The sequence below is a fragment of the Otolemur garnettii genome, unplaced genomic scaffold (assembly GCF_000181295.1).
Source record: "Otolemur garnettii isolate 467f Iridium unplaced genomic scaffold, OtoGar3 scaffold00017, whole genome shotgun sequence".
NCBI lineage: Eukaryota > Metazoa > Chordata > Mammalia > Primates > Galagidae > Otolemur > Otolemur garnettii.
In genome coordinates, this window is record NW_003852412.1 from 24,980,233 (window position 1) to 24,997,069 (window position 16,837).

Below are 16,837 nucleotides of genomic sequence, written 5' to 3' on the forward strand. Positions count from 1 at the left end.
TTTGCCCCAGGCAGAAGATAAACACTTCTGTTATTCATAGGCTAGCATGTGTTTATATGTTGTCACATTGTCATGGGAAGGACAGAAATGGCATATAAGATTTTCTGAGAATTGTAATTTTGCTGAGATTTTAATCAAAGCTCTACTTTAAGGTAAAAACCTGAAGAATATGACATAAATCCTAAATCAACAAAGTTCAACAATGTATCTTCTTAAGGTTAAAATATTTTTCTTTTAAAGAATGCTAAGGAAAGATCCAAGTTGAGCCTTCTGTTTGTAACAATCTTTCTTTCATTCTTATGACCTGTGCTATAAATGTGCTTAGCTTATTCATCTTTACCCTAAATTTTGAAAATATGAATAAATCGGAAAATAACCTTGTTTCCCTACTTCCCTTCTAAAGCAACACTTATTGAAATTGCATTCAGTGTTTGGTCCCTTACACCTACCCCAAAGCTTAGATAATGTCCAAGAAAATTGCTGCAAGGCAGTAAGTCTGTCTGTTCCCACACACGTTTCATTAGTGCAGCTTTTGCCACATCAGAGATTGAAGGTCATGAGGTCATGGCTCATTGGGAAGCATGCTAGTCAACCCCATATCAGATCTGATTATTAAGGTTTGCAGATTAGCCCAACAAAGTACAGTGAACTCCAAGGAACCACACTGAAATTTTGGCAGGTCCCCAGGATTGGATTTTTAATAACCTTGTTGAAATTTTGGTAGGTTACTTAGATTACGCAATCAGATGGGTTCCTGCAGTAGACTAGTCTGGGTGGACTAGTTTTTTCACTTAAAAGAAATGAGCACTTGGACTCTGTGATGTCTTATGGTAGTAAAAGACCCCCTTTTCATGCTATCAGAGGAAAATGGCTGATTGATGGAGAATTGTGGCTAACTAGAAAAAAATCATCTTTACTGGCACTGTAAGAAATCATAATTTTGCCTGCGTCTCTGGATAAGACAGACAAACTTTTCTCTAAGTCATCTGTTGTCTGTCTTCCTAGAAAGGTGATTTTTTTTCATGATAAATTAATTATAGTAGAACATTTGTAAGTTGACCACCCAAGGAACTGTAAGAAACTGATCAATATACAGGGGTGGTCAACACAAGGTAGTAGAACTACTGTACTGATATGTACATGTGGTGCATGTCCGGTCTGTGAAAATTAGGTTAACTTAAGGTGGTGGTTGATGTCAATAGGTGGTCAACTCTGGAGGTTCTACTATATTTATATTTGGCATTAATAGTAAAAAGTGAGTAAAAATAAATCTATGAAGCTCCCTTTCTTGAAAAATAGTTTATAAGCCATAACAAAAACTGTGCTTCTTCATATCCTCAAATTAATTATCAAACTGATAAAATAAGAGCTCTTAAAAATACTTGATCAATGTAAATGTAGCATAATTATTGTTTGGGAAGCTTTCTTTAATTTTTTTTTTTGCAGTTAACAAGAGACTTACTTTTATTATAAATCCTTCCCCTTCCACATCCTGTCATTATTTAATTGAAACTTAAAAAAAAACTTTTCCTTCCCTCTCCTATTTATTTCTTGAAATGTGGCTTATGATGGGGCCATTTTAAAAAATTATTTCAATGTATTATGGTGAAGTTTTTATTTTAATGAGGAAAACTATTTGAAGACAATTTTTTAACCCATTCATTGTATTTGTGAAAATAAGTGCACTCATAGTTTACAGATTAAGGGAAGAGTTTCAAAATATCAGTACACTTAAAACAGTTTTCTTTTCTTTTTTTGGAGACAGAATCTCACTTCTTCTCCCTGGGTAGACTGTCATCATAACTTATAGCAACCTCAAACTCTTGGGTTCAAGCAATACTCCTACCTCAGCCTCCTGAGTATGTGGGAGTACAGGCATGTACCACTATGCCTGGCTGATTTTTCTGTTTTTTTTGTAAGATAGGTGGCTCTTGCTCAGGCTGGTCTTGAACTCCTGAGGCTGCCTCAGCCTCCCAGAGTACTAGGATTATAGGCCTAAGCCACCACACTTGGTCAAAATAATTTTCTTCATTGTTTCTCTATCTTCTTTCCCTATTTTTGTTGTTGACTCATATGTCCTCTCCCCACTAAGAGTCTGCTAATTTTGGCAATTTTTTTTTTTTTTAGAGATAGAGTCTCACTTTGTTGCTCTCAGTGCTGTAGTGTCGTAGCTCACAGTAGCCTCTAGCTCTTGGGCTTAGCCGATTCTCTTGCCTCAGCCTCTGGAATAGCTGGGACTAAAGGCATTTGCCACAACACCTGACTATTATTCTTTTTTGTTGTTGTTGTTGTTGTTTGCAGCTTGCCTGGACTGGGTTTGAACCTGCCACCCTCGTTATATGGGGCTGGCACCCTACTCACTGAGCCATAGGCACCATCCATAATTTTGGCTAATTTATTTACTCAAAAGCCAGCATGTGGTGAGTTTGTTGTAACATAGCCAGAGAGAAGCTCTAAGCTTTCTAGGGTATTATGGGGCATGAGGATACCTCCAATAAAAGACTCCTTGAAGGGCTAGCTGTATAATCTGCAAAACAGTCATGCAGACTCTAGTATTTAGAAATTAAGAATTTCAAGATGGTAGCAGAGAGCATTAAACCCATCTTGGAAAGCACTGGAGGCCTTGTGAGTACAGGGCTCTTCATGACTACAGTCTTCCTTGACAACTGACCCCAAGACATCTTCTGGCTGGCCTTCTCTTTGGTTTCCTCATCCCTTTGCTTTCCTCCTATCATGGCTTGTGTGATCTGATTCTAATGCCCTGTTTTGTGTGTTTGGTCCCACACTCTTCACTGCACAATTTTAAGTCTTCTGGGGGAGGGGGGGTCCCTGGGATTAATCAATCACATGTTTTAAGATTAAATAGTAGCATCTTAATCACCAGAATTCCATTACCTTTCTTCTTCCCCTGCCCTCAAATTTTGGAGAGATCTAAGAACCAAATATGTACACTACCTGGGTAAATGGGTAATTACAACTTGGACTTTACCTAACAAATGCAAACAATGTGGCCTAATTGTATACACTCTCATATTAATCTGAAATAAAATTAAAAATATAAAAACTGAATATGCATTTTTTATTTCTGGATGTGGTTTATCTTTGAATTTATGACCTCTGTGAACTGGACCAGACAGTAACTTATTGGAATTTAATAAAACCATAAGCCTTTGATTTCACATTTTTTCTCATTTCTGGGCCCCATCCATAGCCTTATAATTCTGCAGATCAACAGTTTACTTTCTAGGAAGAGAAAGAAAGTGTGACAGAAGTAGAGGGAAAACATGTTCTAAAAAAGGACCTTTGAAACTAAAGGCATTTTTGAGATCAAAAATTTTCAGCCCCTCAAGCACACAATGCAAACAAGGAAAGTCAAGAAACCAAAGAATATATAGAGATTATTTTCAAAACAAATCATCCTCAGAGGTGGAGCTTATACTCCTGACATTAGTGTAAGGAATGGGCCCAAGTAGGTGACAGCATCCACATTTCATGTTGGCCCTATGTTTCCATTAATAATTCTTCATTTCTAATGTCCCTTTTTAATCCTCCCAATAACGGATAAGGTAAGGGATGTAGCAATACTCACTTTTGTTAATGAAGAAACTGGGGCTCAAGTGTTTTATCTGATATCTCCATGGTCACAAAACAAAGTTGTAAAAATTTGATAAGAACTCCCAATTCCCAAATGCCTGGTCAAGAGCTTTGTTGTATCTTCTTATCTTCCTGCTAGCATGGAAGATACAACAGAACAAGATGTTTGTCATTGCTGTCACTGTTTATTCCATTTCCATGTTGTTTCTAGATTCATTGTCCCTCAGGTCTCTAACTTCCTTTGCTTTGTTTTTCTTCTTTTCCTATTTATCATTCTTATGTATGACAACTCTTTATTTTACACGAGTCTAATTTTTTTTGATGGTCTGTTTGTTCAAGTATGGTATTTGAAACTGTTTCTTTGATATTCATTATTTCAGTAATGGGCGAGATAGCATGCTAAAAATTATTACAAGTGTTAGCTTAACCAGTAACTGTACTTTCCATACGTGACTGCATACGACATATAATCTCTCAGAACTGGGCTCAATAGTTATTTGCCCTGAGCTATTTTGTTAGCATTAAATACCATCCTGCACTTAGACAACTTAAGACTATACGGTCACTTAGCTACTTGCTTTTTTTTTTTTTCATTGCTTCCCATTTAAGCCAAAGACTAAATGAACAATTAGGACTTGGGATGTATGAGGGATGTGTTGTATTTGGCATGGACCCTAATGATCAGATAATGAACAGCTTTATTCCTATCAAGAGGATATTCTAAAGGATGGTTTCGTTTCTTAATGCTGACCCTCACTCTGAGAGGCAGGCTGCTCTAATCATGATAGTTAATGACCAATAAGTGGCAATTTGTCACATTTTCATTCTTTATTCCAGGCCTCAGCCAACCTCTAACATAAAGGATTCAAACTATGATGAAATGCTTTAACAGGTAATGATGAGAAAGATGATGAGGATTTTAAGGGCAGAGTTCATGCTCCATATGTTCTCTGTAGTAATCACATTGAAAAATAGTAGTTTGGTTCCAAGGCACTACGCAGTTTGATTCACTGGTCATTTATTGACTACCCTACATGGAACTCATTATAGTACATAGGAACTGAATATCAAGGTACAAATCTCCTCCTCTAAAAAACTTATTTTGTAGCAGGAAGCGAAGTTTTTATAAGAATTTAAATGAAATAGATTAAGACAGATTTGGCTGCTAGATTTGTGTACAGAAAACATTATAAATTTGGAGGGAATATCAGAACTCTCCTAAAGTTATGAAGACCTTTAAATGGTTTCGTATATACCCTTGGCTTGTGCATACTTGACATTGAATATGAACATAACCCAACATTTTAGAAGTTCGCAGTTAAATTGTGGAAGTTCATTAGCTACATGATTAAAGCTGATCTTCTGTGTTTAAATTTCCATAATCCATTTACAAGGTTTATCCATTTAAAATCTCTAAATTAGCAGTTTTCTCTGCTACTGTCATTCAGGTCATTGCACCTTAGATAAGCTTAAATGTTTAAGTGTTCCCTGTAAAGAAAGCAAACAAAATTTAAATATCTAATGTAGGAAGGTCAAATCAAGGAAAATAATCATCATTGGTCTGAACAGAAACTTTTATTATTAGAAGCTACTATTCTATGAATTATCCTGAAATAGTCTATACATAAAATTGTTCTATAAGTCAGAGACAAATTTTCTAATAATGGAAATATCTTAAAATATCATGATTTCATTTTTCATTTGGCCATAATATATCATATAGTCTAGATCCATTCTCATGAAGGATCATCCAAATCAAGTTGAAAATGAAAATAAACCTATTTTAGTGCCTTTGTTACTGATAATACTAAATGCCCAGGGAATCTCAAATAATGTAAGTGTTATATGTTATAATTTATGTTTAGAATCAGAATATGTTCTTTAAAAAGAGATACTTTACAAGATTTAATTAATTCAGTTGTAATTATATATGGTATGAAAGATGGGCGAATAAAATAGAAAGTAGATAAACATAAATAGAAATCAAAATTGTGGTGATGAAACTCAAAACATCATTGGTCACCAAATATGAATCTCTCAAAAAAGAATTTTGGTAATTAGAGACAATGGCCTACAACTTATAAAAACTTTTTGATTCTATAAAAAAAGATTTCTTTACTTAGTGCTTACTGTATCTGTCAAACACTGGGGGAGATATTTCTCTCCACAAAGCATAAAATCTAGTTGAAGAACTAAAATGCCAACATAAATAACTGCAATGGTTGGTAGACCATAAAAGATTCATATCTGAGGTCCAGAAAAAGTAATATGACTATTGAAAGGTGAGGAATATTGTGGAATCCTAGTCCAAAATACTGCCATCACAAATATTTACCACTTTTTAACCTCATTCAAGGAACTTCTGAGAACAGGACAATCTCCTGGCAAACCTCCAGATCCCTTGTGACTTGGAGGCAACCCACCAAGTGACCCAGTGTTCCTGGATGAGAGAGAGTCCAAATGTTTTACGATAGGCAGATGTTATAGATTAATATCCTTATGACACTTTGTTGCAAGGGTTGAGGAGTAAGTTGTGTAGCCCCTGATAAGTAATGTATACCAGAAAGTCACTTGTTGGCCCTGGTTCAACCTTTTGTACCTTGACTAAATAAAACACTGTGAGACGAAGGGTTCTGGGCTCTCCTGTACCTTTGGTGGGTCTCACCTCTTGCAGCTTGCGCTTCTCATCTGTGTCCTGGTCTTCTTCTTCATGTGACTCGGTCACAGTAGAATATCATTCTCAACAGATAGGATGGGAAGCGAGTTGATTTAATAATAAAGATTCTACAGATCAAGTGGTGTTACACTGGGTAGGCCCTGGGAGGATGAGGTAAGTTAAATGTAGAGGTGCCCGTGTTGTAGGAAGCATAGTGAACACTTTGCTGGACTGAGAAACTGAGGAATTGATGGACAGAACTCAAGTATTTTGAAAAGAATGTAGGAACACATGTATGGATGAGCCTTGAATGCCAAGTTGAAGGATAGAATTGTCTCATTCTATTTAGCAAATCATGTATCATGCAATTTACTTCTTATGCTGTACTCAAATCTGTGGCTATAAAAACCACCATGACAAGAAGATTTTAGTTCTCAATGAATACTTTTGGTCAGAGGAAAGCTAGGCTATGATTCAAAAGCAATAATTTGAACGTGAAGTGTAAAATAAACTGGAAAGGAAATGACCTGGGCAATACCCTCTCAAATGTCAGCATTCTCAATTTTATTTTATTAAAAGTTCTGCAAAGGACATCTCTTAAGAGAAGAAGAAAAATAAATATGCCAAATTATGTTTAGTGGCCGGTAGAAAGAAAAATTCTAAGTGGAATGAGCCTTTTTTTTTTTAAAAGGAATTCCAAGTTAATGTTATAATTTCACTTAAGTGAAGGTAATTCTGACATGCAGAGCCACCAGAATGATTTATTTCTTTAATATGCACAACTGCATTCACTAATGAGGGCAGAGGCATGGTGCCAGATTGTGAAAACACCAGTGTTCCTGCCCTCTCAGGAGATTGTCTCAGCAACTTAAGATCAGGACAAGAGAAAAGGAAGTGGTACTGAGGATCTGAGTGAGAGGGGTAAGGATGATGGAGGGGAGAGGGAAAAAAGGTTATGCTAAAATTAAAGAAAGGAATAAACATAAGCAAAATTAAAACTCATTCTTAAATTTCAGAGTGGAGAAATATGGCTCACTTGAATCATAATAAATGATTTCTCTAAAATTCTGCTGCTAAATTACTCAAGTGATTTTTCTCCATATGGTAGGCAGCATTCTAGGATGCTCCATAAGATTCCCACCTCTTGAAGTTGACAACCTGTTTAATCCATTTCCCCTGGGAGTCGATCAAACCCATGAATATGAGGATGCCTCTGCTGTATGTATATTACATAATATGGAAGAAATGAAGATATTTTTGCAGATGTAATTACGATTCCTCTAGTCCATTGGAGTCCTTTCAGTCCATTGGAAGGGAGATTATCCTGAGTGAGCCTGACCTAATCAGGTGGCCTATTTTTGAGTTTTGGGGTTCATTCTACTACAGCAAGAGTTTTATGTATTTCAATCTAAGCACCCCAAACTCTTTTGCTAATAGCAGAATATTTGTAAAGCATATGCCATCTACATCTGATATTTTTCTGCAAAATCTTGGACCATTATCAAATTCCTAAAATAATTTCCATGACCTCAGTGAAAGACTAGATAATAGATTCTGTTTTTGAATCAGGAATAGGCAAAAGTTGAGTAGTATTAGAAATTTGTGAACATAACTAATTGTCAAAAATCTCAAGGATTAATAAACAAATTCAACTTCTTGATTATATTGGTGTAATTCTTTTTAGTATCAAGTGACTAAAAGGAAAAAAGACCTATAACAAAGTGAAACCTTCAGATTTTAATCAGACAGTGATTATGAATAAAATGCATTAGACTATTTGCTTATTGGGAGAAAAAAAGGTTTTGATAACATATCATAATGTAACTTCATTTTCATATTTTTCTTGCACATAGGTAAAATCCATTGAAGCCTTGAACATATCAGGAATTTGTGTATGAACTAATCTTAGTGGAGCTTAATTCCGTCTTACAGAAAAAACTGAATTCAGAAAAGAACAACATGCTTTAGGAATCCAATGGATCTAGGTAGTCACCAAGGAAAAACATTTTTATTTTGCATGTTTTAAAATAAATGTTTGCTTTTTCTTTGATTATTGGTTTGTTTTTTAAATATTTAAATATATATAAAACCAAATTGATTTTGTTGATAGATAACCTTATCACTCAAATCCTTTATTAAGGGAAATTCCTCACAATACAAGTTAAAAAGTAACATGAAACTTAAGATGAACAATGCTTATGCTGACAGATGTATACATTATTAAAATTTATATATATCATTACATTTTTGAACACATGTAAAAGTCCAAGGATTAAACAATGTTAAACTATGCACAACAACAATCCTGTAGAGCAGATTTTTTTTGAACAATAAAAATTTTTATTGTGGACATCCCAGTGTGATATGTTTTTTAGGGAGTTTAAAGGTTATGGACTTATTTTCCCAGAACATATTATATAATAACTTATCAATAACATTTTTTTAATCAAATGAGTATAAATATAATGATAAGGGTTCACTTCAGTGTAAACTTTTGTTGTGGATGTATTTTACACAATAAATACAATATCTGCCTAAAATGTTATGCTAAATGTAAAATCTGAACAAATTGCTTTTTGAAAAAATTCAAGTGAAAGCTTACAGTATTATGGTATATATTTCTCACTAGTATTTATAGAAATTAATATCTGCATACTCATTACTTTAGTGTTTATGTAGCTGAAGGCTCTGGTGGCCTGCTGAATGGGGAAATTTTGATGCGTCTATTTAATACTTTAGAAAAAGTATGCTGTTCTCTCTTGCTTACTTTGACAGGCAAAGGCCTTCTGAAGCTGTACAGAAGCAACAGAGCAGAACTCATAACTATGATTTCTGGAGTAAATCTCAAGAGAATTCTCAGGAGAAGATACAACACAATTCTCAGGAGAAGACACCAATAAATGACTCCTTTTCAGTCTAGTAAGATAGTATGGTGATCTTTTTACTTAGTTTCTCTAATTCATGGATATATCATGAATGTCATCTTGCTTTGTGTGGGTAAAAATAATTGATAAGATATTTAGGAGTGCTTTGTAAGTGCATGATGTTCTGCAAATGCTCAGTAGTTAAGAGAAAAGCTCATTGTAACATATAAATCAAGTCTACTGGGAGAGGACGAATTCCAGGAAAGAAATCAGGCAAAGTGCCACCATGTCAGAGGCCTGGGCATTGTCTAGCAGAGTTAGGTATATAACCTTCTTTATCATCTGTTGCATCAGATACGATGGGCTACCTCCATGAGACACAGGTAGATGCCAGATTACTCTTTAGAGCTCTCAGACTTGCTCAATGATAACATCTCTGACCTAAGGTATTACATATCTATGCAGTGCAAGCCATGCTGGGGATGGAGCAAAGAGTGTGTTCGTCCTCCCAGAGCTTTGAGGTAGTGGACAGGGCTGGCAGTTAAATACATCTTAATATTTTGCAAACGACAGATGGCTGGAGCTCTTCCTGGTTGGGGGTGAAGTTTGTCAGAAAAAGCTTTTCAGGTAAGTGCCTGCCCTGCCTCTTGGTTACTGGGCTGAAAGTTTGTGCTAGGAAAGGATCATAATACCCAAAAGGTGATATTATGTTTCCAAAAAATTTCTAGTAGGATTATTTTGCATAGATACCGTGCACTAACCGATTGTGCCACACTGGAGCTCCAAGGATTATTTTAGAATTTTCATTTATTCTACTTATATCAGTTACTGACTGATGTCTCCCTCCAATCTGTACTTTAGCATATGTCATCCTTCCTCTCTGCCTCTCAAATTTCAGTTTCCTTCTAGCAGAATAAACTCCTGAATTTAGCTTTCAGGGTTCTCCAGAATCTGACTCTAACTCATGACTCTTAAAATTCAACAAAAAGAAAGTATAGTCTGGACATGGCAACTTCTGAGCTTCCTCAGTTGTGACTTTCGGTCTTTATCTATCTTTGCCTTTAAAAATAATTTAAGACATAACTGAAGTCCTATTTTCTTTGTGAGCTCTCTGATTCTACTCCTTGGAAAAATATTTATTTTCTAAAACTAAAAGATTTTGTTTGTTGTTTAGAATGTTAATTTGGCACTTACCTGTATAATCTTTTTTGAGATTTCACTGACATAAAATATTTAAATTTGAGAGACTTCGTTACCTGAAAAGAAAATGAGACTGCCTGAAAAATAAGTGCAAACATTATTTCATGTGCCACAATTACACAGTGAGCTCATGAGTCTTAATGCTACAAAATTCCAACACATACTTTAGCTCTGCTGTTTTTCAGATGCAGACTAACTCATTCTGAAGAATATAATACATCTATTTAATAGATGAATGTTTTATAACAGTTCTGTTCAAAATGATAAGATTATACTTTATGATATTTTATTCTTCTGTGCATTTATTTTTGGCTTTCCAACTACATTTTATTTTATTTTATTATTTTTTGTCTCACTGCTTCTTCAGTCAGGTATTTATTCAAAAAAGCCTGTCCAAAAATGATTTGACCTTTATGGAATAAACAAATTTAAGAGTTTATGCAGCAGGCTTCTTTTCAGCTGCTGGTTTTTTGGTAGATGCACCATTTTTTTTCCTACCTAAAACTTTTTCTGCTTCTTAACACCAACAGACTTTTCCTTTTTCTTCACAGCTTCAGGCTTCTTGCCTGCAAACCCCTTCCTATCTGACTTGACCTGTAGTGCTGTAGCTGCCTTACTCACCCAAAGTTTAAGATCCCTGACCTGGTGAAGAGTGGGATTCTGGCATGTGGTCTTTGCATATGAGTTTAACTTCAACACAATTCTCAGGTTTTTCAGTGGTTTCCTCCTCAGGACTTTGTGATGATCTTTTTGCATGGTGCTTGAAGAGCTCTTTGGATCTCTGGTCTTTTCAAGATTCTATTAAGGTCTGTGTTCATCATCTTGGGCATGGGAAGGTTGTAGGTACTCTTGAGGGATGCACCTTTATGCCAAATGACATGCAATCCATTTAACTTCCTCAAATCACTCTCAGACCAAATGCAGAAGTGTCCCACATACCCACCAGGAGCCAGTTTCACAATGTTCAGCTTGCTTACATTAAGCAGAGTAATTCCAGGGGTGTTCCTGAAGGCCTTGATGATACCATTGTCCTTATTTTAGATGATGCAGGGTCTCTGCCCTGGATACGACAGTGGTTTCTTATTTTGCCTTGGCCAGCCCTCATTTCCTGAAAGATATAAATCTTTTGATATCATTCCAGGATTAAGTTTCTTAAGAAAACAGCCTCCTTGGTCATTCTGATAGCTTTCAACTTTATCTTTCACCACCAAAGGAAGTTCAGGAACTTCCTCAATACAATGACTTTTGGACATGACCAGTGCTGGTAAGGCTGAGGCATCTAGGGCAGAGTAGATGGCATACTTCATTTGGGTTGTACACTTTCTATGCTGCCAGCAATGGCAGGTTTTGGTTGGTAAAAACATGCAGTCTCCATGACATGTATTTCTAAAAGCACCCTGGCCAGAATGGTGAGTTCCACCACTTTGAACTCTAGGAATTCTACACACAGCTCTGTCAGTACCCAGGAATCAGTTCCAGTCTGAGGACCTGCTGATTCACTGACAGCACAAGGCTGTCTGATATTTTTGCTCAAGTTGGTGTGGAACAAAGTTCATGATATCTGGTCAAATGAGAGCCTTGAAGACAGCAGGCAGTGACAATTTGCCAGATGACTTCTCATTTTTAGAGTGCACTGATCTCAGTAGACAAGCACAAGCCATTGTGAAGAGAGGGAACAGCCACTCTCCTCTCAACCTGGTGGCTTCTATTGGAAAAATTCCAGCTATATTTTAGTAAGTGCAATGAAGTGAGGATCTTTCTTCTTACCCTCCCAAATTCCTCTTTTTCTTTAGTTTATTTCCTTCCTCCTCCCCTTCCTTCCATATTTACTCATTAAATATGTTTAAACTATACACTCATTTAGGGAGCACTTGGATGCCAGAAAGAGCCTGTCTTAAATTAAGGAGTATAAAGAAAAGACCTACCAGGGTATGTTAAAGAATCCCAGTAATGGAAATATAGCTAGATTTCTAGAGGTGCTAGAATTAGAAACTAGAAAATCATTACTTAATAAAATAGTTATTTGATCTCTTTTTCCTTCTCTGAGGGAATATATCCTCTTATCTCTGCTTTTCTCTTTGTATCTTCTCAATTATCTTCATTTTCACCATAAACCTGTCTCTCACTAATTTTGGGGCACACACGACTTAAAAAATAAGAAACTACATTTTCTGAAAACATGACTTTCCAGATTCAGAACCACTACCAACTGATTCCTAGGATTTGTGACTCAGAGTTCAGATTTTGAAGAGAGAGAAACTAATCTCATCTCATGGTCCAAGTTTCCACTCTTTGTCCAAACAAGACAGAGGAAGGATTATGGTTGAACAAAGTTGGCAAGTGAATCCATCTCCTTTTGCTAGAATCATTGCAGCAGGAGGATCTGTCAACAAATGACAGAACAGCCTAAATATGTCTGTTATATTTGTTATACATCAAGAACTTTGGTAGGCATCATGAATGACAAAGGATAACATTTGAGAAGACAAAACTTGAACTAAAATAAAGAAATGAGATTCAAAAAGAAACAATAAGCATAAAACTTGGTAAATCTATTGATAAATATAAATAAAAACCAAACAAAACTTCTAGAAATAAAAAAAATTATTTAAGGAAATATAAAATACAATGGAAGGTTTTAAAAATAGACTAGACCAGGCAGAAGACAGGATCTCAGAGATTGAAGACAACTCTTTCAAACTAATTCAGTCTGTCAAAATTAATGAATAGAGAATTAAGAGGAACAAACAAAGCCTACAAGAAATATGGGATTATGTAAAATGCCGAATTATAAGAATCATAGGCATACCTGAGGCTGAAGGGAAAAACACACAAAGGCTGGAAAACCTATTTGAGAGAATAATGGAGGGAAACTTCCTTTGTCTAGATGTCTAGTTGCAAGAAGCTCAATGAATATCAGGGAGATTTATCACAAAGAGGTAATCACCAAGATATATAATCATCAGACTTGCCAAACTTCCTTCAGATTGACAAAGGAGGAACTCTTGTGAACAGTAAAGTGAAAATATCAAGTAATTTACAAAGGAAAACCCAGTAGGCTAACTGTAGACTTCTCAACTGAGATCTTACAAGCCAAAAGGACTGGGGCCCCATCTTCAGTCTTCTTAAGCAGAACAGTTTCCAGTCTACCATTTTGTATCCTAAAAATTAAGTTTCATAAACAAACAAACAAACAAACAAATAAACAAAAATAAAGACTCTTCGAGTCAGGTAAACACTGAGAGAATTTGTTAAGCCCAAACCTGCTGTGCACCAAAGACTCAGAACTGCATTATACTTGGATCAACATGATGGTCACCCTCCAGTGTAAAAACATCCAAAAAATAAAACTCAAAGTATAAATAAAGCAATAGTACACAAGGTAAAACAAATCAATAAGGTATTAACCAACAAGATGAACAGAATAGCATCCCACAAATCAATTTTTTTGATCAATGTACATGATTTGAATTCCACACTCAAAGAGACATAGGCCGAATGGATTAAAAAGTACAAGCTAAATATCTCCTGTCTCCATGAAACACATCTAACCCACAAAGACTCTTATAGACTCAAGATCAAAGGATAACAAAAATATTCCATGCAAATAAAACCAAAAGAAAGCAGATGCAGACATTCTTGTATCAGACAAAATTGACTTTAAATAAATAATAGCAGAAAAAGACAAACAGTAATTATATAATAGTAGAGGGAGCAATTCAACAAGGAGACATAACAATCCTCAATATTTATGCACCTAACACAAGAACACCATTATTTATAAAGCAAACCCTAGTAGATGTTCACAGGAGATGAATAGTAAAACTGTAATTGTCAGGGACTTCACCTTACTGAAAGAAATGGAGGGACCCACACAGAAAATAAACAAACACTTGACTTAAATGAGATGATAGAACTATCAGGGCTCACAGATATTTCCAGAACAAGTTACTCCAAAACTACTGAATATACATTCTACTTTTCAGCACAAGGAACATTCTTCAAGAGTGATCTTACTTTAGGCCACAAACCATGCCTCAACAATTAAAAAAATTGAAATTATAGCATGTATCATAGACCAAAGTGGAATAAAATTAGAAATCAACAAAAAGAGTAGCATCCAATTCTACACAAAGTCATTGAAATTGAACAACCTACTGCTGAATGATTATTAGAACAAAAATGAAATAAGATGTAAATTAAAAGATTCCTTAAACTGAATGACAAAGAAGACACAGTTACCAAAATCTGTAGGTACAGCAAGATCAGTCTTAAGGGAATACTGATAGCCTTAAATGCCTCCAACAAAGACACAGGCAAAGATTAAATATTGTCAATCTAATGTCACATCTCAAGGAAGTAGAAAAGGAAGAGCAAATCAAACCTAAAGTGAGCAGAAGGAAAGAATACCTGAGCTCAGAGTAGGACTAAACAAAATTAAAAACTAACAAAAAATTATATAGATCAACTAAACAAAAATTTCCTTAAAAAGATAAAGAAAATTGGTAGGCTTCTTTCTAGATTAGTCAGGAATAGAAGAGAAAGAACTCACATAGCTCAATTAGAAAAGAAAAAGGAGATATTATAACTGATACTACAGAAATACAAAATATCATCTGTGAATACTATGAAAATCTCTACACATAAACTAAAAAATAAAGGAAACAGACAAATCACAAACACAAAATCTCCTAAGACTCACTGAGGAAGAAATAGAACACCTGAACAGACCAAGAATGAGCAATCTGATTAAAGTAGCAATTAAACACCTTCTAACAATAATAACAAAAAAACATAGACCAGATGGATTCATATACAAATTTTACCAGACCTAAAACGAAGAGATGGTGCTCATTCTACACAAATTATTCCATAACATCAAGGAGGGAATTCCCCTATCTTCTGCCACAAAGCAAGTATCATCTTGATACCAAAGCCAAAAAGATGCAACAGCAACAACAACAAAAATAAAACTGCAGACCAACAGTCTTTGTGAAGAGCAATGTAAAAATCCTCAACAAAATACTAGAAACCCAAATTCAACAGCATTTTGAAAGAATAATCCACCATGACCAAGAGGGCTTCATCCCTGGGATGCAAGGATGGTTCAACATATATAAATGGATAAATGTGGCACATCACATAAACAAAAGCAAAAATAAAGATTATAAGATCATTTCAATAGATGCAAAAAAAAAGAAAGAAAGAAAAGAAATCAACAAAATTCAACACCATCTCATGATAAAAACTTTCTACAATCTAGGAAAATATCTCAAAATTATATGTGGCATATATGACAACCTCACATCCAGCATCATACTGAATGTAGAAAAGTCAAAATGATTTTCAACTGAGAACTGGGACAAGAGTGTCTTGCAATCAAGCAAAAGAAGGGAATGAAGATTATCCAAATCAAAGGACATCAGAGGACATCAAACTGTAGCTTTTTGAAGACAATTTGACATTATATGTAGAAAATCCCAATGATTTCACCAATTGATTCCTGGGATAGATAATTAAATTCAGCAAAGTCTCAGGTTACAGAATCAATGTATAAAAATCAGTAGCATTCCTATATACCAATAACAGTCAAACTGAGATTCAAATCAAAGACTCAATAAAATTCACAATTGCAGCAAAGAAAATAAACATACCTAGGAATATACTTAGTAAAGGAGATGATAGATCTCTATGAAGAGAGCTATGAACCATGAAGAAAATATATTGCAGATGGTACAAGCAAGTGGAAAAACATATCATCATCATGGATCAGTAGAATCAATATTATTTAAAGGTCCATACTACTCCAAATGATTTACCAATTCAATGTAATCCCTAACAAAATGCCAATGTCATATTTCAGAGGTCTAGAAAAAATAACTCTATGTTTTTTATGGAATTAAAAAGGACTCTGAATAGCCTAAGCAATATTAAGGGAGGGAAACAAATCAGCATCACATTATTAGACTGCAAAACAAAATGGTATTGGCACAAAAATAGAGATATAGACCAATGGAACAGAACAGAAAATCCAGATATAAAACCATCCACATACATAAAACTGATCTTTGATAGGAAAGACTATAATATATTCTGGGAAGGAGAATCCATGGTCAATAAATGATGCTGGGAAAGTTGGACAGCCACATGCAGAAGAATGAAACAGGATCCACATCTCTTAACATTTTCAAAAATTATATCAGTATGGATAAAGGACTTGAATGTAAGGCATGAAACCACAAGAATTCTAGAAGGAAATGTTCAGAAAACTCTTCTAGATATTGGCCTAGGCAAAGAATTTATGAAGAAGACCCCAGTGGCAATCAAAGCAACAGCAATAATAAATAAATGTAACTTGATTAAATAAAACTTAGCTTCTGCACAACCAAGGAAATATTTAACCAAGTAAATAGACAAGCTACAGAATTAGAGAAAATATTCCCAAGCTATACATCCAATAAAGGACTAAGAATCAAAATCTATAAAGAACTCTAGAAAATCAGAAAGTAAAAAAATCAAACAA

At 35.0% G+C, this 16,837-nt stretch overlaps 1 pseudogene; it reads right to left on the minus strand.

The window, feature by feature from the left end:
• Positions 1-10,750: 10,750 nt before the first annotated feature.
• LOC100963067 lies at positions 10,751-11,975 on the minus strand (annotated as a pseudogene).
• Positions 11,976-16,837: the final 4,862 nt, after the last annotated feature.